Genomic DNA, 22,673 nt, shown 5'->3' on the forward strand with positions numbered 1-22,673 from the left:
CCCAGAAACCTAGAACACCCAAGATAAAATTTCCAAAAAACAAGAAAATCAAGAAGAGGGAAGACCAATGGGTGGATACTTCATTCCTCCTTAGAATAGGGAACAAAATACCCATGAAAGGAGTTACAGAGACAAACTTTGGAGCTAAGATGAAAGGATGGATTATCCAGAGACTACCCCAACTGGGGATCCATCCCATAATCATCCACCAAAACCATTCAGTATTGCATATGACAGCAAGATTTTGCTGTAGGGACCCTGTTATAGCTGTCTCGTATGAGGCTATGCCAGTGCCTGGCAAATACAGAAGTGGATGCTCACAGTCATCTATAAGATGGAACACAATGCCCCCTATGAAGAAGCAAGAGAAAGCACCCAAGGAACTGAAGGGGTTTGCCACCTGATAGGTGGAACAACAATATAAAGTAACAAGTACTCTCTGAGCTCGTATCTCTAGCTGCATATGTAGCAGAAGATGGTCTAGTTTTCTATCACTGGGAAGGGAGGCCCCTTGGTATTGCAAACTTTATATGCCCCAGTACAGGGGAATGCCATATATATGGTTTTTTGAGACAGGCTTTCTGTGTATAGTCCTGGCTGTCCTGGAACTCACTTGCAGACCAGGGTGGCCTTGAACTAAGAAATCTGCCTGCCTCTGCCAATGAGTGCTGGGATTGAACGTGTGTGCCACCAAGTCCAGCACAGTAAATATTTTTATAAAAAGCAAATGAGACAGAAACATGAACAGTGAGCATACTTGACATAAGGGTTCTACTGAAGTCTAGTTGAAAAGTAAAAGACAATTGATAAAGCAAGTTTGTCACTGTCCACAGTCCAACTTCTGTATTAGTCATGGTTCTCTAGAGTCACGGAACTTAAGGTAGTCTCTATATGGTAAAGAAATTTGTTGATGACTTACAGTCTGCAGTCCAACTCCCAACAATGGTCAGCAGCAGCTGTGACTGGAAGTCTAAGGATCTAGTAATTGCTCAGTCCCATAAGGTAGCAGGCAAAAGAGAGAGAGAGAGAGAGAGAGAGAGAGAGAGAGAGAGAGAGAGAGAGAGAGTCTTCCTTCTTCCAATGTCCTTATATACGTCTCCAGCGGAAGGTGTACCTCAGATTAAAGGTGTGTGCCATCACACCTTTAATCCAAGATGGCCTTGAACTCGGAGATCACACTGTCTTAATCTTCTGAAATTCAAAGCTACTATGCCTCAAGAGCTCCATACCAATATCCAGGTCAGAAACATCTATATCCCAGCCTCCAGATGAGGATCACTGGTGAGCCTTCCAATTCTGGATTGTAGTTCATTTTATGAATTCTGGAGGGTTCATAAACTCTCCCCAAGCTTTCTGTGGATCTTCTAAGTTGTGAAAAGATCAAACTGGGTTCTTGTTTTTCTTGAACTTTCTCTGTTTTCTTTTTCTTTTCTTTTCTTTTTTTTTTGGGGGGGGGCTTGGTTGGTTTTCTTTTCTATGCTAAGTGTCAAACATAAGCATTACAAAAATAAACAAAGCCTTCATTTTTCTTTTTTTATTAGGGCCCTCTCTTCCCAATGATGGCCAACTATGCCATATTCTACTACTCAAATGTTATTCCCTTTCCTGGATTTCCCTCCAAAATACCCCTATCCCATTCCCCATTCCCCTGTTCACAAATCCACCCACTCCAGCTTCCTGGTCCTAGCATTCCCCTGCACTGGTGCTTAGAGCATTCACAGAACCAAGGGCCTCTCCTCCTACTGTTTACTGACTAGGCCATCCTCCGCTACATATGCAGCTAGAACCATGAGTCCCACCATGTATTTTTTGTTGTTGTTGTTGTTGTTGTTGGTGGTGGTGGTGGTTGTTTAGTCTCTAGGAGCTCTGGGGGAACTGGTTAGTTCATATCGTTTCTCCTATGTGGCTGCAAACTCTTTTGCACCTTGGATACTTTCTCTAGCTCTTTTCTTGGGGACCCTGTGCTCTATCCAATGAATGGTTGTGAGCATCCACATCTGTATTTGACAGGCACTGGCAGAGCTTCTCAGGAGACAGCTATAATCAGGCCTCAGTCAGCAAGCACTTGTTGGTAACAACAATAGTGTCTGGTTTTGGTAATTGTAAATGGGATGGATCCTCAGGTGGATCAGTCGCTGGATGGTCATTCCTTCAGTATCTGCTCTACACTTTGTCTCTGTAACTCCTTCCATGGGTATTTAGTTCCCTATTCTAATAAGGATCAAAGTATCCACACTTGTGTCTTTCTTCTTCTTGAGTCATGTGGTTTGTTAATTGTGTCTTGGGTATTCTGTTCTTCTGAGTAATATCTACTTATCAGTGAATGCATGTCATGTGTGTTCTTTTGTGATTGAGTTACCTCACTCAGCATGATATCCTCCAGATCCATGATTGGCCTAAGAATTTCATAAATTCATTGTTTTTAATAGCTGCATAGGCCTCAATTGTGTGTATCCATTCCTCTGTTGAGGGGCATCTAGGTTCTTTCCAGCTTCTGGCTATTAAAAATAAGGCTGTTATGAACATAGTGCAACATGTATCCTTATTACATGTTGGAACATCTTCTGGGTATATGCCCAGGAGTGGTATAGCTAGGTCCTCAGGTAGTACTATGTCCAATTTTCTGATGAATTGCCAAACTGGTTTCCAGAGTGGTTGTACCAGCTTCCAATCCCACCAGCAAAAGAGGAGTATTCCTCTTTCTCCACATCCTCTCCAACATCTGCTGTCGCCTGATTTTTTAATCTTAGCCATTCTGACTGGTGTGAGGTGGAATCTCAAGGGTGTTTTGATTTGCATTTTTCTAATGACTAAAAATGTTGAACATTTTTTAAGTGCTTCTCAGCCATTCGGTATTTCTTAGTTGAGAATTCTTTGCTTAGCTCTGTACCCCATTTTTATAGGGTTATTTGGTTCTCTGGAGTCTAACTTCTTGAGATATATATTGGTAGTAGCCCTCTATCAGATTTAAGATTGGTAAAGATCTTTTCCTAATCTATTGGTTACCTTTTTGTCCTATTGACAGTGTCCTTTGCTTTACAGAAGCTTTGCAGTTTTATGACGTCCCATTTGTTAATTCTTGATCTTACAGCACAAGCCATTGGTGTTCTGTTCAAGAATTTTCCCCCTGTGCCCATATGTTCAAGGATCTTTCCCATGTTCTCCTCTGTAAGTTTCAGTGTATCTGGTTTTATGTGGAGTTCCTTGACCCACTTAGACTTGTGCTTTGTACAAGGAGATAAGAATGGATCAATTCACATTCTTCTACATGCTAACTGCCAGTTGAACCAGCATCATTTGTTGAAAATGCTGTCTTTTATCCACTGCATGGTTTTTGTTCCTTTGTCAATGATCAATTGACCATAGTTGTGTGGGTTCATTTTTGGGTGTTCAATTCTATTCCATTTATCTACCTGTCTGTCACTGTACCAGTACCATGCAGTTTTTATCACAATTGTTCTGTAGTACAGCTTGAGGTCAGGGATAATTTTTGGTTTTTTGAGACAGGGTTTCTCTGTGTAGCCATAGCTGTCCAGGAACTCACTCTAGACCATGCTGGCCTCAAACTCAGTAATCTGCCTTTTTCTGCCTCCCAAGTGCCAGGATTAAAGGCATGTGCCACCACTGCCCAGCAGACCTCACTGTTCTATTAGATATATTCCCTAGACCAGACAAGACAAAACTTTGTTAAAGTCCTCTACTATCTTTTTGTTTATTATTTTCTGAAAGTAATGTTTACCAAAACCTTTCTGCTTGAGACACCTTGTGCCTCCTCTAGAAGCTTGGTTCAAGCTCTCAGAGCGTGTCTAAACACTCATAGTGTTCAGTAAGTGCCTAGTTGGTAATGATTGACATTGACTCTAGACTGGTAAGTTCAGGGAAGAATTATATAACTCCAAATGATAAAATGTCAAACATGGTATAAATAAATATAAAAAACTCAAAATAATTATCTCAGATACTTTAAAAAATATATTAGAAATATCGAATGAAATGAATATATTAGGTACTATATTATAATGTATCCAAAAAGCATTCATTTAAAATTCCCTTTATTAAAATGTACTGATTCATTAAAGTATACTAAAATACTTAATATAAGCAAGGATACAATGACATAAATCAAGAATTTATATTCATTAATAAAAATATTGAAAATGAATTAGCATATATCAAAAAGAGATAAAGCAGCTGAATAAAAATATTTTTGTTGAAAGTACATTATTTGTCATGTAATATATTTTGACCAGGGTTTCCCATATACAAATACGAACAGATTCTACACATCTAAACCCATGTATTTTCTTTCTCTCATTAAAAAACAAAAAGATTCCTAAAGATGTAATAATAAAATAATATAAAAAGAAACCATAATAGGACAATATAAACAAATGAACAGCAAAATGGAATATACATACCTATATATGTCTATCTCTGTCTCTGTGTCTGTGTCTCTGTCTCTATCCCTATCCCTGTCTCTGTCTCTATCCCTATCTCTATCTCTATGCAAAAACATACATGTTCATACACAGAAATCCCATGAAAACACAAACTAGAAAACAGAATATATGAGTAAATCATTTGTTAAGGTTGGAAAAAAAAAAAAAAAAAAAAGCCCTGACAACATATTTTGAGTCAAACAAATTCCAAAGCCACCACTGAGCTAATCTTATGTTGGCATCAACTGCAGGGCATGGAGCCTGCATTACAGTATGTTTTTTATACTCATAGAGATTTCCACTAAAAAATGTACTTTTTTCCATCATCTGTGAAATTAGAGAGAACTTCTTGGTAATAAATTGAGACTTATTTCTCCTTCCAATCTGATACCTTGGACTCCATCTAGTGTAATTATCTGCTTGCTTTGTGTATGGTACTGCAGTCTCTGTGAGGTCGTGCATGTGTCAGTCTTCTTATATCTTCATGGCCTCCGTTCCTCAACCGTTACAGACTCTTGACCATAAAATTAATTTCCTTGCTACTTCATTCTGTAATTTTGCTGATGTTATGAATCATAATCCAGATTTTTTGCAGGTATAAGTTTATCAAATGGTTCACCAACACTCAGGTTTAAAAGCCTGTGGGGAATTGCAGGCTGGTCTCCAGTCGATCTGAGGTCTGAATCCCGATGGTCATAATTCACCTACATGACACAGTAGGCGTTCCTTCATGCTCCTGGAACTCTGGCCCCTGCCTAAGGTACCACCTCCCACAGCCCCCACAAGAGAAGCATGGTCAGTAGTCACATAAGCAATGACACAAGCTTCTGACCTTCAGGCTAAACTCCTCCCCAGTTACCTAGCAACAGTAAAGACCATAAAAGGGGCTGTTCAGTCCCCACCTCCCTCTCTTACTCTTACACTCTCTCTTCTCTCCCCTCTCTCTGTCTTCTCTCCTCTCTTCTCTGTCTTCTTCTCTCCTCTCCTCCTCTCTCCATCTTACACTCTTTCTCTCTAGCCTTTATTCTCTCTCTCTCTCTCTCTCTCTCTCTCTCTCTCTCTCTCTCTCTCTGTCTGTCTGTCTGTCTGTCTCTCTCTCTCTCTCTCTGTCTCTCTCCTCTCTCTTCTCTCTTTCCCCCTGTATTTCTATAATAAAGCTCTTAAACCATAGAGAGTCTCTGATCTAGTGGAAAAGCATCCGGCAGCTCTCCCCATGTCTGCCTGCCCAGAGCACAGGAACTCTGGCCAGACATGGGCTATTTCTCCCCCCTTCTTCCCTAGCCCCCCCATGGCCCCCACTTTTTTTGTTCCCAACAAAAATCATCTTTTAGAAGAAAAGTAATACTGCTTTTTTATTCCCTAGGTAGCTGGCCAATATAATCTCAGGTTATGTTTTCTCTAGTAGAGTTGAATATGGGTTCTATGTCATGGAATGGACCTTAAATCCAATCAGATAGTGGATGGTTACACACATACTCCATTTGTGCCACTGCTATACAAAGATTACATTGATGTCTGCAGGCAGGTCACTCTTGTAGATAGAATGAATTGTAGCTAGTTTCATGATTACCTTGCTCTTTTGGTATCTTACAATAACCTGAACACCAATTAGTAGGGGTGAGTTTTCTAGGTAGTCACCAGCTCAATTTCTTAATTTCCAGTGAGTTGTGTAGTTATTAAAGCAGACTATAGGAGCTTGTCATCAGTTGTTGGGGAGCAACTAACATTAGCTTAGGCGTTAGCCAGTTTGTGTGCCCATAAGCCCACTTAATTGGACTACATGATTACATTTAACAAATTGCCAGAACTGGTGTCTTCATTTGGCCATGAAAATTATCCAAATGGAGCTCTGTCTTCTTTGGCATTCAATGAGTCCATTTATATGACCTTCATATACGCATATTGTTTAGGAAACTTCCAGAGTATTGTGTGCCCATACCATCCCTCCAAATGCCCTTAGTTCTATGTATCTGTCCCTGGATTTCCACCTTAGCACCATATTTCCTCTTGTTCTCAATTTGAACCTCTCATCTCAGCTCTCTCCAAATTCGTTCATATCTACATATTCTATTTCCTCTTCATAGAGAGATAATTCTCTTTTATCTTAGTCCCTTAATCAGCCTAGAACTATAGAACTTTAAATTAGTATTAGAAATAGTCGCACTAAATAGTAAAAGTGAACTATTATCTAGAAGTTTTATCAATAAAATATAGTGCAGAAATTAAGTTTACTCAGTTTAGCAAATGAAGAGTCTCAATGGGTGAAAACTCGATATGATATTGAGGTTTTATTCTAATATGCAGTAATCTTATCTCTGCTTCCCAAACAATGACATTACTGGTATTCAGTAAAACTACTACTACTACCACTGCTTCAAGTAATTATTCCAACAAATATTAATTGGGCATCCACTTGCTGTCTAAAACTACTTCATGGGTATTAAGATAATAATATTGTACAAATGAATATATATATATATATACATACATACATACGTACACAAAGTTGAAGATGGAAACAGAAAATAAACGAATAGGAGAATAAAGTGTACACTTGCCTATAGTGATTGATACATATAACTATCAAAACAGGTAATGAAGAATAATATGAATGGCAAATAATATTTAACACAAAATATCTTTGTTAAACAGTGCTAAAATCTGTAGCCTACAAAATAGACAACTGCCAAAAATATGTGTTATCTTTATCATTACTCATCGTTGTTCCACAAGATCTTCCATGTCTATTGCAAAATTGTTTTTTTTAAAGATTGATAATTCTCTTGTACATTGTTATTTTTCTTTGCTTGAGCACCTTTCTTCATGGTTTATTACTCTTCTACTTGCTACTCATCATTTTTCTAAATTCACCAAGTAGACATACTTACAAGAGTCTAACATGTACGAGGTTATTTTTAAAGTGTTAATTAATGTTATAGATGCTTTAACTACCATTTTAAAACCACTTCTACCCAACATATTTCATGCATTCTTCTTTGATGTTACATATTAGGTAATTTTGTTAGGCATTAGATTGAACTATGTTTACTTTAGTTTTTTTCATATTTAACTTAATATACAATTGTCTTCTATTACTAATAAAAGTTATAATCACTAATGAGTCAGAAAAATCAGGGAAAGGAACAATTTCTAAGCTCTGGGGAGGACAGCGTTATGATTTGGAAGGAGGTGAGTAATTGTGAGAACCCAGAGTCTATCCAGAGGACAGTAAAGGAAGTGAATATAGGATTTTGTCTTTCATTTATCCTGTTCTTGGCGATGCTTTTACTACTTTTTTCAGTGGCATTTACAGCAGGCTAACAGAGATCCATTGGTGCAGTACATTGGACTTGGTGTCCTGATCTCACAGCAGGGTTGAGAAGCAGGGTAAATTGACACAAAGAGAAAGCAAATATAGAGCCATGTGTGAATATTGAACAACAGAAGTAACTAAACAATGAAAGTTACAAACATTCACCTAATCATCTTAAAGTGCAGTTTGAATATTTCGAGCAAAATCATCTGCAAAGCTACAAAATTTGATTTCAAGTGCCTTTCCACATTGCAAATATTAGTAAGAAATTGTTCATTCTCCTACTTGACAAATAGTAAAAATTTGTTTGTGTTTTATGAACAATTTTAATGTGAAATGTGGAGATATTCTACTACACAGAATTTGACTTTAAAGATTACTGAAAATTAAATTAAAAACACAAATGAAGCTTACCCAGGAACTGTGGTATTTTAGTATTTTCTTACATTGCCTCTGAAGTAAAAGCAATCTTTCTGAATTTAAAATGCAATCTGGGTTATGTATTGCTTAATATACTTTCAAGTACATCACAATTGCTTATCCTTTCCTTTTGCAATAATTTGCAAACTCTCTAAAAGACAATTTATAATTTGTAAATATTGTTTATTCAGTCTTGCTCTGTTTCAAAGATGACTTTTAAAACACATCATGTAGATAGAAAACAACAATCCATGTTCTTCTTAGTATATTAGTGCTGTTATCAGTACCAGTGACTTATTGATTACTTTAAACTCATCATATTTATTCTCAATTTAGAAGTTCAAGAACAAGAAAAAGCAATCTTAATTCACTTGATGAAATTAGCTGATTTAACTAGTAGTTATAGAACCACACTGAGAAGTAAATGCAGGCACATGATTCAAACAAACAGGGTTAATATTGTGTGGTGTTGACATTTAATACGTTTTATGTGTTTGCATAAGTCACTGTCTGGCAAGCATCTGCCTAACTTATAACAGAGGGATAGAAAGGATTTTAAAATTCATTACAGTATTAAATTGCATATATAGTTTGGGTATGCCAGATTGCTTTTTACAGAACTGCTAATAGCAGTAATTCTTAACCTATATATTCATCTAGAATCTTGACACTTTGATATGGATTTTTAAAATGCAACAAATTGATGGTTATTTCTCTCAAATGGATTGTAAATGGACATGCAACTTTATTCTCTGTTCCTTTAACTTGAGAGGCTCAAGGTTGGAACTAGACTTCCTTTAGGATAAAGAAGGACAGTTCAAATGGAGAATAGAGTGTAATGATAAAATGTCACAGGAAAATCCTCATCCTTCAGAAAATCCAACAGGAGTACACGTGAATGAAAGGACACTTAGGATGATGTTAGTCCTCAACATCTGACCTGCTATAGCCAGTTTTAAATTTAGACTTGTATCAAAGTACCATTGTTCTTATTTTTTAAAAAAACATATTTTTGGATGTTAAATGAGAAAATAACAATGAAGCAAAAGCTTCCAGTATTTCAATTCATTTCAAAGTTATGCACACCATGCACACATATGCACATGAGCACACACACACACACACACACACACACACACACACACAGTATCAGGAAATTTTGAAAGTTATTAGATTCTTAGGCAATTTTAGATAGAAGGGTTTATAGCTGGCTTCAGCCCTTCTTGGTTCCTAAGGACCTGAAGAACATACAGCAGGTGCGTTGTTTTGTTTTGCCCTTTGTGATTGCCTTTTTTTTTTTTTTTTTTTTTTTTTTTTTTTTTGAGACAGGGTTTCTGTCTTTGCGACAAAGGGAGAGATGGAAAGATATGACAAGCCTTTTACTGTCGATAAGCTTATAGAACATGGTAACTTCTATAAAGGAAAATCTGGTTTTAATTTTCATAGAATTGGAAAATCTTTCCAATATCTGATCATGCTTCTGGACACAGCTCATGTAAGTTTATTTGGTTTCTGCTTTATCTTTTTGATGGTTGTCCTTCGAAGACAACCTATACTTTCCATGAATCCCTTCCTCCCTGAGGGTTCTCTTTCCTTCTTTTCTTTCTTTTTTAAAATTTTCTTTTTTTAGATATTTTATTTATTTACATTTCAAATGCAATCCCTAAAGTTCCCTATACCTTCCCCTGCCTATTCAACAATTCCCAATTCTTGGCCCTGGTGTTCCCCTGTACTGGGGCATATAAAGTTTGCAAGACCAAGGGGCCTCTCTTCCCAATGATGGCAGACTAGGCCATCTTCTGCTACATATGCAGCTAGAGACACAAGCTCTGGGGGGTACTGGTTAGTTCATATTGCTGTTCTACCTATAGGGTTGCAGACCCCTTCAGCTCCTTGGGTACTTTCACTAGCTCCTCCATTGGGGGCCCTGTGTTCCATCCAATAGCTGACTGTGAGAATCCACTTCTGTGCTTGCCAGGCCTGCCATAGCCGCATACAAGACAGCTATATCAGGGACCCTTCAGCAAAATCTTGCTGGCATATGCAATAGTGTCTGGGTTTGGTGGCTGATTATGGGATGGATCCCCAGGTGGGGTAGTCTTTGGATGGTCCATGCTTTTGTCATAGCTCCAAAATTTGTCTCTGTCACTCCTTCCATGGGTATTTTGTTCCCTATTCTAAGGAGAAATGAAGTATCCACTCGTTGTTCTTCCTTTTTCTTGATTTTCTTGTGTTTTGCAAATTGTATCTTGGGTAGTCTAAGTTTCTGAGCTAATATCCACTTATCAGTGAGTGCATATCAAGTGCATTCTTTTGTGATTGGGTTACCTCACTAAAGATGATATCCTTCGGATACATCCATTTGGCAAATAATTTCATAAATTCATTATTTTTAATAGCTGAGTAGTACTCCATTGTGTAATTGTACCACACTTTCTGTATCCATTCCTCTGTTGAGGGACATCTGTGTTCTTTCCAGCTTCTGGCTATTATAAATGAGGCTGCTATGAACATAGTGGAGCATGTGTCCTTATTACCAGTTGGATTATCTTCTGGGTATATGCCCAGGAGAGGTATTGCTGGATCTTCCGGTAGTACTATGTCCAGTTTTCTGAGGAACTGACAGACTGACTTCCTGAGTGGTTGTACAAACTTGAAATCCCACCAACAGTGGAGGAGTGTTCCTTTTTTACCACATTCTCACCAACATCTGCTGTCACCTGAATTTTTGATCTTAGCAATTGTGATCAGTGTGAGGTGAAATAACAATGTTGTCTTGATTTGCATTTCCATGATGATTAAGGATGTTGAACATGTTTTCAGATGATTCTCAGACATTCGGTATTCCTCAGTTGAGAATTCTTTGTTTAGCTCTGTACCCCATTTTTAATGGGGTTATTTGATTTTCTGGAGTTCAGCTTCTCGAGCTCCTTGTATATATTGTATATTGGTACCATATAAGATTTAGGATTGGTAAAAAAAATCTTTCCCAATCTGTTGATTGCCTTTTGGTCTTAGTGATACTGCCTTTTGCATTAGAGAAGCTTTGCAATTTTATGAGGTCCAACTTGTCAATTCTTGATCTTACACAACAAGCCATTGCTGTTCTGTTTAGGACTCTTTCCCCTGTGCCCAAATTTTGAGACTTTTTCTCCACTTTCTCCTCTTAATTTCGGTGTCTCTGGTTTTATGTGGAGGTCTTTGATCCACTTAGACTTGAGCTTTGTATAAGGAGATAAGAATGGATCAATTCACATTCTTCTACAAGAAAACTGTCACTTGTGCCACCACAATTTGTTGAAAATGCTCTCTTTTATCCACTGGATGGTTTTAGCTCCCTGGTCAAAGATCAAGTGACCATAGGTGTGTGGATTCATTTCTGGGTCTTCAATTCTATTCCATTGACCTGCCTGTTGCTGTACCAGTACCATGAACGTTTTGTCACAATTGCTCAGTTGTACAGCTTAAGGTCAGGCATGGTGATTCTACCAGAGGTTCTTTTATTGTTAAGAATAGTTTTTGCTGTCCTAGGTTTTTTGTTATTCCATATGAATTTCCAAATTGCCCTTTCTAACTCAGTGAAGAATTGATTTGGAATTTTGATGGGGATTGCATTCAATCTGTAGATTGCTTCGGCAGGATAACCATTTTGAATATATTATTCCTGCCAATCCATGAGCATGAGAGATCATTACATCTTCTGAGATCCTCTTCAATTTCTTTCTTCTGAGACTTGAAGTTCAAATCATATATATCTTTGACCTCATTAGTTAGAGTCACACCAAGGTATTTTATATTATTTGTGACTATTGTGAAGGATGTTGTTTCCCTAATTTCTTTCTCAGTCTATTTATCCTTTGTGTAGAGAAAGGCCATTGATTTGTTTGAGTTAATTTTATATCCAACTCCTGCACTGAAGCTGTTTATCAGGTTTAGGGGTTCTCTGGTGGAATTTTTAGGGTCACTTATGTATACTATCATATCATCTGCAAATAGTGATATGGTGGCTTCTTCCTTTCCATTTGTATCCCCTTGATCTCCTTTTGTTTTCGAATTGCTCTGGCTATATTGAATAGGTAGGGAGAAAGTGGGCAGCCTTGTCTAGTCCTTGATTTTAGTGAGATTGCTTCGAGTTTCTCTCCATGTAGTTTGATGTTGGCTACTGGTTTGCTGTATATTTCTTTTATTATGTTTAAGTATGGGCCCCGGATCCCTGATCTTTCCAAGACTTTTATCATGAATTGGTGTTGGATTTTGTAAAATGCTTTCTCAGCAACTAAAGAGATGATCATGTGGTTTTTGTCTTTGAGTTTGTTTATATGGTGGATTATGTTGATGGATTTCCGTATATTAAACCATTCCTGCATCCCTGATATGAAGCCCATTTGGTCATGTTGGATGATTTCTTTGATTTGTTCTTGAATTTGGTTTGTGAGGATTTTATTGAGTATTTTTGCATTGATATTCATAAGAAAAATTGGTCTGAAGCTCTCTTTCTTTTTTGGATCTGTGTGAGGTTTAGGTAGCAGAGTAATTGTGGCTTCATAGAATGANTTGGGTTGAGTACCTTCTGATTCTATTTTGTGAAATAGTTTGAGAAGAGTTGGAATTAGGTCTTCTTTGAAAACCTGATAGAACTTTGCATTAAACCCATCTGGTCCTGGGCTTTTGTTGGTTGGGAGACTATTGATGACTACTTTTATTTCTTTAGTGGAAATGGGAAAATTTAGATCATTAATCTGATCCGGATTTAACTTTGGTTCCTGGTATCTGTCAAGGACGTTGTCCATTTCATCCAGGTTTTATAGTTTTGTTGAGTATAGCCTTTTGGAGTAGGATCTGATGATGTTTTGGATTTTTTCAGGTTCTGTTGTTATGTCTCCTTTTTCATTTCTGAGTTTGTTAATTAGGATACTGTCCCTGTGTCCTCTAGTTAGGCTGGCTAAGGATTGATCTATCTTGTTGATTTTCTCAAAGGACCAGATCCTGGTTTGGTTGTTTCTTTGAACAGTTCTTTTTGTTTCAACTTGGTTGATTTCAGCCCTGAGTTTGATTATTTCCTGCTGTCTACTCTTCTTGGGTGAATTTGCTTCCCTTAGTTCTAAAACTTCTAGGTGTGCTGTCAGGCTGCCAGTGTATGGTCTCTCTAGTTTCTTTTTAGAGGCACTCAGGGCTATGAGTTTTTCTCTTATGACTGCCTTCATTGTGTTCCATAATTTTGGGTATGTTGTGGCTTCATTTTCATTAAACTCTAAAAGTCTTTAATTTCTTACTTTATTTCATCCTTGACTAAGGAATTACAGAGTAGAGTGTTGTTCAATTTCCATGAGAATGTTGGCTTTCTATTATTTATGTTGATATTGAAGATAAGCCTTAGTTCGTGGGGATAAGATAGGATCAATGGGGTAATTTCAATATTTTCGTATCTGTGGAGGACTGTTTTGTTACCAATTATATTGACAATTTTGGAGGATATGGCACTGAGAAGAAGGTATGTCCTTTTGTTTTACTATAAAATGTTCTGTAGATATCTATTAAATCCATTTGTTTCATAACTTTGGTTAGTGTCCACGTGTCTCTGTTTAGGTTCTTTTTCCAGGATCTGTCCATTGGTGAGAGTGGGGAGTTGAAATCTCCCACTATTGTGTGATGTGAAATTTGTGCTTTGAGCTTTACTAAAGTTTCTTTAATGAATGTGGATGCTCTTGTATTAGGAGCATAGATATTCAGAATTGAGAGTTCATCTTGGTAGATTTTACCTTTTATGTGTATGAAGTGCCCTTCCTTGTCTTTTTTGATAACTTTAGGTTGGAAGTCAATTTTATTCAATATTAGAATGGCTACTTCAGCTTTTTTCTTCTTACCATTGCTTTGAAAATTGTTTTTCAGCCTTTCACTCTGAGTTACTGCCTGTCTTTTTCCCTGAAGTGGGTTTCCTGTAAACAGCAAAATGTTGGGTCCTGTTTGTGTAGCCAGTCTATTAATCTTTGTCTCTTTATTAGGGGATTGAGTCCATTGATGTTAAGAGAATTTAAACAAAAGTAATTGTTGCTTCCTGTTATTTTTCTTGTTAAATTTGGGGTTCTGTTCTTGGGGCTGTCTTCTTTTAGGTTTGTTGAAGGATTACTTTCTTGCTTTTTCTAGGGTTTAGTTTCAGTCCTTGTGTTGGTGTTTTCCCTTTATTTTCCTTTGAAGGGCTGGATTTGTGGAAAGATATTGTTTGAATTTGGTTTTATCATGGAATACATTGGATTCTCCATCTTTGGTAATTGAGAGTTTTCCTGGGTATAGTAGCCTGGGCTGGAATTTGTGTTCTCTTAGGGTCTGCATAACATCTGTCCAGGATCTTATGGTTTTCATAGTCTCTGGTGAGAAGTCTGTTACAATTCTAATAGGACTGCCTTTATATGTTACTTGACTTTTTTCCCTTACTGCTTTTAATATTCTATCTTTATTTAGTGCATTTGTTGTTCTGAGGAGGAATTTCTTGTCTGGCCCAGTCGATTTGGAGTTCTATTGGCTTCTTGTGTGTTCATGGGCATCTATTTCTTTATGTTGGGGAAGTTTCTTCTATAATTTTGTTGAAGATATTTGCTGGCCCTTTAAGTTGAAAATCTTCATTCTCATCTACTCCTATTATCTGTAGGTTTGGTCTTCTCATTGTGTCCTGGATTTCCTGGATGTTTTGAGTTAGGATCTTTTTGCGTTTTGTATTTTCTTCGATTGTTGTGTCCATGTTCTCTATGGAATCTTCTGCACCTGAGATTCTCTCTTCCATTTTTTTTTTTGATATTTTCTTCATTTACATTTCAAATGTTCTCCTAAAAGTCTCCTATACTCTCCCCCTGCCTTCCAGGTCCTGCTCCCCTACTTACTGACTCCTACTTCTTGTCCCTGGCTTTCCCCTGTACTGGGGCATATAAAGTTTTCTAGACCAAGGGTCCTCTCTTCCCAATAATGGCTAACTAGGCCATCTTCTGCTACATATACAGCTAGAGACACGAGTTCTGGGGGTACTGATTAGTTCATAATGTGGTTCCACCTATAGGGTTGCAGACCCCTTCAGCTCTTGGGTACTTTCTCTATATCCTACATCGGGGGCCCTGTGTTCCATCCTATAGATGACTGTGAGCATCCACTTCTGTATTTGCCAGGAACCTGCAAAGACGCACCGGAGACAGCTATATCAGGGTCCTTTCAGCAAAATCTTGCTGGTGTATGCAATAGTGTCTGCATTTGGTGGCTGATTATTGGATGGGCCCCTGGGTAGGAAAGTCTCTGGATGGTCCATCCTTTCGTCTTAGCTCTAAACTTTGTCTCTGTAACTCTTTCCATGGATATTTCATTCCCTATTCTAGGGAGGAATGAAGTATCCATGAGTTGGTCTTCCTTCTTGATTTTCTTGTGTTTTGGAAGTTGTATCTTGGGTATCCTAGGTTTCTGCGCTAATATCCACTTATCAGTTAGTGCATATCAAGTGAATTCTTTTGTGATTGGGTTACCCTACTCAGGATGATATCCTCAAGATTCATCCATTTGCCCAAGAATTTCATAAATTTATTGTTTTTAATAGCTGAGTAGTACTCCATTGTGTAAATGTACAACAATTTCTATAACCATTCCTCTGCCGAGGGACATCTGGGTTCTTTCCAGCTTCTGGCTATTATAAATAGGGCTGCTATGAACATAGTGGAGCATGTGTCCTTATTACTAGTTGGAACATCTTCTGGGTATATTCCCAGGAGAGGTTTTGATTGATCTACTGGTAGTATTATGTCCAGGTTTCCGAGGAACTGCCAGATTGATTTCCAGAGTGGTTGTGCCAGCTTGCAATCCCACCAGCAATGGAGGAGTGTTCCTCTTTCTCCACATTCTTGCCAGCATTTGCTGTCACCTGAATTTTTGATACTAGCCATTCTGACTGGTGTGAGGTGAAATCTCAGGGTTGTTTTGATTTACATTTCCCTGATGATTAAGAGTGCTCTGACCACTGGAACTCAGGTGAGAATTGCACTCTTCCATCTCTTATATTTTTACTGATGCTCTCATCTATGGTTCCTGATTTCCTTCCTAGGGTTTCTATCTCCAGAGTTGTCTCACTTTGGGTTTTCTTTATTGTGTCTACTCCTCTTTTTAGGTCTTTGATGGTTTTGTTCAATTCCATCACCTGTTTCGTTGTAATTCTTTAAGGACCTCTACCTCTTTACCAGTGTTCTCCTGTATTTCCTTAAGTGAGTTATTAATACCCTTCTTAAATTCCTCTATCAGCATCATGAGATGTGATTTCAAATCTGAATCTTTCTTTTCGGGTGTGTTGGGGGTATCCAGGACTGGCTGAGGTGCGAGTGCTGGGTTCTGATGATGCTGAGTCGTCTTGGTTTTTGTTAGTAAGATTCTTATGTTTGGCTTTGACCATCTGGTAATCTCTGGCATTTGTTGTTATAGTTGTTTGTCTCTTGTTGGAGCTTGTTTCTCCTGTGATTCTGTTAGCCTCTGTCAGAAGTCCTGGGAGTAGAGCTCTTTCCTGAGTCTCCGTGGTCAGAGTACACTCTGTAGGCAAGCTCTCCTCTTTCAGGGAAGATGCACAGAGGTCTGGTGTTCAGACCTGCCTCCTGGTTGAAGATGAATGCCTGAAACATGGCCTGTCCCAGAAGATGTGTCTCTGAAGTCTGTCAGCTGACCTGTGCAGACTGGTCTCAAATGGATCCTGGACACAAGATGGCTTCCTCACCTGCCCTGGCAGACAGAGCCCTACCAGGCCGACACCTCTCCTTTCTGGGAAAGTGCCTGGATGTCTGGAGCTTGAAAAGGGGTCTGTTCCAGAAGCTGTGTTGCTTCTGCAGTCCACACTCTCATCTGTGCAGACTGGTCTCTGAGGGACCCGGGGCACAAGATGGTTCCCTCACCTGCTCTTGAGGGTTCTCTTTCAAGTAGAAAAATACCAATTTATCTCTCATTACAGGCACATATCTAAAAACAAATTTTGGTATAACTAGTTGTCTAACCTTTAAGTTATATCAAATGACACTATGTGAAAAAGCAAACCATTTCTCCTATATTCACATCAGATTATAGAATTGACAAAAACCATTTGTTTGCATTTTGTGATCTTAGTATACAGTAATAGAACAAAGTGTAGAATATAAAAATTGATAAATATGAAAAGTTATGTTTGATAAGGAATTGGTTTTCTAGTCTATTGTTTTGTGGTTTCAAAAGACTTATTATTAACCTGTGTTACTACCAATTTTGATACTATTTTTAAACCATATTTAATGAATTCTAATATGTTCTATTTTCATAAAATGTCCCTGACAGTATTGATCCTGATGCTTGTATTTTCTTTACGGAAAAACAGAGGGAAATTCATATGAATAGGCTAATGACAGTACAAAGCCTACAGCTTTCCAGACAATGAAAAATTCCACCTATACCAATAGGGAAGGGGAGGGTTGAAAGTACACAACCATTTCTAAATATAAAGAAATAGGCTGGGATTCATGAAAGTATTTCCCTTCATCATTAAACATGTTTGCTTGCAAACTAAGTCTCACATCTTGTGCTGAAAAAAAAAAATCACTGAATGTAGGTAGAATAAATTCACAGATTCAAAGTAAAAACTTTGTAACAGGCTTGAATCTTGAATAAACAACATTTCTTTTAAAAAGTACTTTGTATTTCAACTCATTTCATACTCTCATTTTTAAATGTAAAGCAGTAAAAAAAAAACACATCAAAAGTTGGGGGTCTTGCTTAGTTTGCTCAATATTTAAAGAAAAAAAAAATTTCAACTCCCAACCTATTTGTTAGCATTTACTTTTGAGATTCCTTCAGACCCAACAGTCTATAATTTTCAGTCCTATTACCTGTATTGCATTTTCTTTCTGCGTTCTTCGTTCAATTAATTTAAGAGAAAATTGTTGCTATTTGCTTTCTCAACAAAATAATTTGATAAGTTCTGAAGTTTCAGGTGTATTGTGCTAGTCCAGCAATTACTTGGGGCAAATTTCAGCAATCAGCCTCAGACTCCCTCTGTGATATGGCTTTCAGTGCTTCCCCCTGCTTTTATAATTCTCTATTTTCGTCTTTCTTTCCCATTTTGCAATTGTTTGTACATTCTATAGACCTGTGATGCTTAAATGCTCTTGGGAACCCACATTTCTGATTACTTTTCTGCTGCATTTTAAAAAAAATGTTTGTGAGCTTTCTGGTTGAAACAGTGAATTGACTTTTCATTCTGCTTGGCATAAATGAAGAGTGGTTATTTCTTTTTAGACATTAGTGATATTTGCCTTCACAGCTTGCTAGATACTGTCTGTTGTTTAACTTATCTCTCTTATAAATGTCTTTCTACTCTAATTTTAAAAATATTAGTTAATAATTACAGTGTTGCAATATTGTCTTTTTAGATAGAGCTATGTTACATGTTATATTTTTAAATATTTCTTAATATTTAACTATAAAACTATATTTTTATAGTTACAATAAAAATAGTTCTTGTTATTTGTTTCTGGGTTTTGTTGTTTTTGTTTTTGTTCTTTACGATGCAGGTACTTTTAAGTTTATAAAGAGTGCTTTTTATCATTTATCATTTTATATGAGTGAATATTATATTTATTTATACCCTAGGCCTAAGATATATGGAGATCCATTAATGAAGAGGGAAGTGGACATAACCTTCATCACTAAACCAGAAGCTACTTCGAATTGATAACTACTCACATAAGAAAAAGATAAAACAGCCTCTGCTGTGGAGTCTTACTGGAGCACAAACCATACATAAAACCAGACCCCAGGCCCCATACTAAGCAGTATATGCCCAACACAAAACAAATTCAATGCTATTTTGAGATTTATTTTTGCTTTGCTTTCTTTTGTTTTGTTTTTCTCACAATGCTTTGTCTAGCTCTTTAAAAATGTGTTTGTAAACATGAAGGTGTCCTTTGATTATGTATTATAGTTATCACTTTCATGTTTTTATGGGATTTCTATGTGTAAAAAATGTATGTGTGCATATCTTCATCTCTGGAAGGAATTGAGGGAGAAGAAAACAAAATTAGCTTACATTATATATAATCAGTTTTCAATAAAACATAATGAAGTTTATGACTCAGTGGGGAGGGAGAAATATATGTGACCCTCAGCGTTTGCTCAGTACATCAAGCATCTCTGTGTCTTCTATCTCTCTGGATTCACAGTTTTCCCCTCATCATTCTGTATAATGATTATTTCTTGTTCCATAGGACATACTGGACAAAACTACATAAAGGAAAATGTCTTCTCAATGCCTAAGTATTACAATCATTCCATTGTATGCCAAGTTTCAATCATTTGTTCTTCTCATGGTATGTGCACATGTGTTTGCCTTCTTTGTGTCATTGACAGACACAGAATTATCACCAGTTTCTCAGGAGGATTACACTTCTCTAAACATAGATTGTACAAGATATTTCTAAATGTTGCCTCTTATCACCTTTCCTCCTAATATATGTCCAAAATTAATACTGACTGTTTTCATGTAACTTGATGCTGTAATGCAGTCCTTAGGGATAATGCAGTCCTTGTGTAGCTTTGTTCTTTCAGGTAGATACATAGATAAAATGATTATGAAGTAGAAAGAGAGAGGAAATTACCAAATGTGCTAACAATAGCGATAGATGTTGGGATCCGGATCAAGTCCTTCCACTCCACAAATAGCTTCATAAATACAATGTAGAAATAAACACAAAATTAATGGAGAATGGAGTACACAGAACAATCCATAAAAGTAAACAGAAGAAAGCTCAATGTTCTTAATAATTGGCAATGGCTCTCAGCCTTCCTAGTGCTTTGACAATTTAATACATTTCTGACGTTATGGTGTCCCCCAACCATAAAATTATTATTATTTCTACTTTACAACTGTAATTTTGATACTGTTATTAATTGTAATGTAAGTATTCATGGTGGTAGATGCTTGCCAAAGAGATCACAACATCCATAATGAAAATCGCTGGATTAGATGAAGACTTATCAACTAAAGTTTTATTCTAAGAAAATAAGTGTGAGTAAACCTGTTGTTCAGGAGAGAGAATATAGTTTTCATATCTAAAGTGGTACATCACAAGAGGTGGGTTTGCCAAATAAGTAAAATTAATTCAGAAGAATGCCTAAAATGGATTCCATGATGACAAAAATAATTATGATAAAGAGATATTTAGGGTGTCACTTTGGAAAGAGTTAAAGAATGAATAGTAAACTTTAGATAGTAACATAGTTTAATAAACTTGTTTGGGAAATGTTATAGATTTTTTTCTGTTGCTGTGATAAATACTGTGATCAAAATCAAGTTGGAGAAGTACTCTTACAGTTCATTTTCCATCTTTGGGGGAAATCAGAGAAGGAACTCAAGTTGAGAATAAACCTGAACATAACAATCACTACAGCAAGGTTCAAATTTGAAGAAGAAACCAGGGACAAATGTTTCTAGGTCGCTTAGCTACCTTCTTTACAGTGACAGCCCAGCTCCCTAGAAGTGCCGCTGCCACAGTGGTCTAGACCTCCAACATCAACTACCTATCAAGGCAGTTTTTCACAAACATGTTGTCAGAAAAATCTGAAAGTGTTAGTTACTGAATGGAGGTTCTCTCTTGCCATGTGACTCTTGTTTGTGTCAAGTGGAAAACCAATACTAGAGGTCACAATCAAATATAAGGGTAACCTAAACTTAATTATGGTAGATGAAAGGAAATACACTCATGGCAAGGCACACACATAATGTAACAATATATGTGTATATAGCTAAAGGTTCTACCTGACCTTTAGGGATCTGCTTAAACTTGAGTGTATGTCAGTGTACTAGCTATGATAGGTGGCATCACTTCTAGACATAACAAGAATGTTGTACTCATGGACTCACTGCAGCTGTGGTTGCTGGCAAAATACCTGCATAATACCAATCCAATCAACTGTCCAGTGATTGGATGAATAATCACTAGGGGTGAACAATATATGTATATGTAACAATATATGTGTGTATAACTAAAATATGTATACATATATTATATACATGTATAAAATGAATGATAATATCTGAATGATAATGAGAAATTTATAGAAGGCAGTTGTTATGGTTTGTATATGCTTGGCACTGGAATTGGCACAATTAGGAGGTATGGCCATGTTGCAGTAGGTGTGGCAATATTGGGATACGTGAGTCACTGTGGGCGTGGCTTTAATACCAGGTGTCTGGAAGTCAATATTCTGCTAGCAGACTAAAGATGAAGATGTAGAAATTGCAGTTCCTCTGGCACCATGCTTTCCTGGATGCTGTCATACTTCTACTTTGATGATACTGAACTGAACCTCTGTAAGACAGCCCCAATTAAATGTTGTAGTTATAAGAGTTGCCTTGGTCATGGTGTCTGCTCACAGCAGTAAAACTCTAACTAAGACAGCAGTTAATAATTCCATAAGAAATATGGCGAGAAAAGTAATGCCATTAAAATATCATTTTTCTTTTAAAACATCTTTTATTATAACATTTATTCATTCTTTGAGACATTAATATATTGTGATCATATATACCCCCTCCAATCTTTAAGTACACTCCATATCCACTGTCACTTCAATATCATGTCACATTTTCACTAACCCACAGAGTTAAATTAGACAGCCATTGGAGTATTGTCAACTTACATGGGAATTACTCCTAAAGACTTGCATCCATCAGCTAACAGTAGCTACTCAGTTAGGAATGGGAGATTCCTATGCTCACTCCTACATCGACACTGGACAATTGATTGGATTGGTTTTTCTGTAGGTGTTTTACCAGCAACCATAGCTGTTGTGAGTTCGTGAGTACAACATTCTTGTTATGTCTAGAAGAAAGGGTGATGCAACCTATAATAGCCAGCAGATCCCTAAAGGTCAGGTAGAAATTGAAGTCCAGGAGAAGGGGAGAACTCCCATAGATAACATAATGGGGTTTTTAATTCATTAAAGCAGTTCAAGGAATGTGCAAGTGAAGATTCTAAGGCTGTAGGAAAATGCGGAACAAGTACAGAATTTATATTGCTGAATTTATTGATATGGCCTGAACGTGCAGAGTCGTGGTTCAATATGGATGCCTACATAGTTTAAAGAGCTGCAAAGAGTATATTTAATTGGGCGGCTGAAGGATTTGCAATGATATAGGCTACTGAGTAGGAGATCAAGAATCTTGATGTTCTTAGCTGAGTGTTGAAGATGGTGAAAAGAATCTGTTTCTGGAAACATAGGACATAGCTATTACTATGTGGCTTTACACATTGGGATGTTTTGTTAAGGAAAACAGAACCTTTTCACTTTGGGCTGGAAACTGAAGCACTGAAAGTAATGAGTTGCTCTGGGAAAGTTTTAAAGACAAGTATGCTGAGAACTCATATGTTGAGTTTCTGCTCTCATAATCCCCCATGATAGAATGTGTTATCAGAGTAATAAGGTTAAATAAAGCCTATCCTTCCTCATATTGCCTTAGTCAT

The sequence above is a fragment of the Mus caroli genome, chromosome 14 (genome assembly GCF_900094665.2).
Source record: "Mus caroli chromosome 14, CAROLI_EIJ_v1.1, whole genome shotgun sequence".
Classification (NCBI taxonomy): domain Eukaryota; kingdom Metazoa; phylum Chordata; class Mammalia; order Rodentia; family Muridae; genus Mus; species Mus caroli.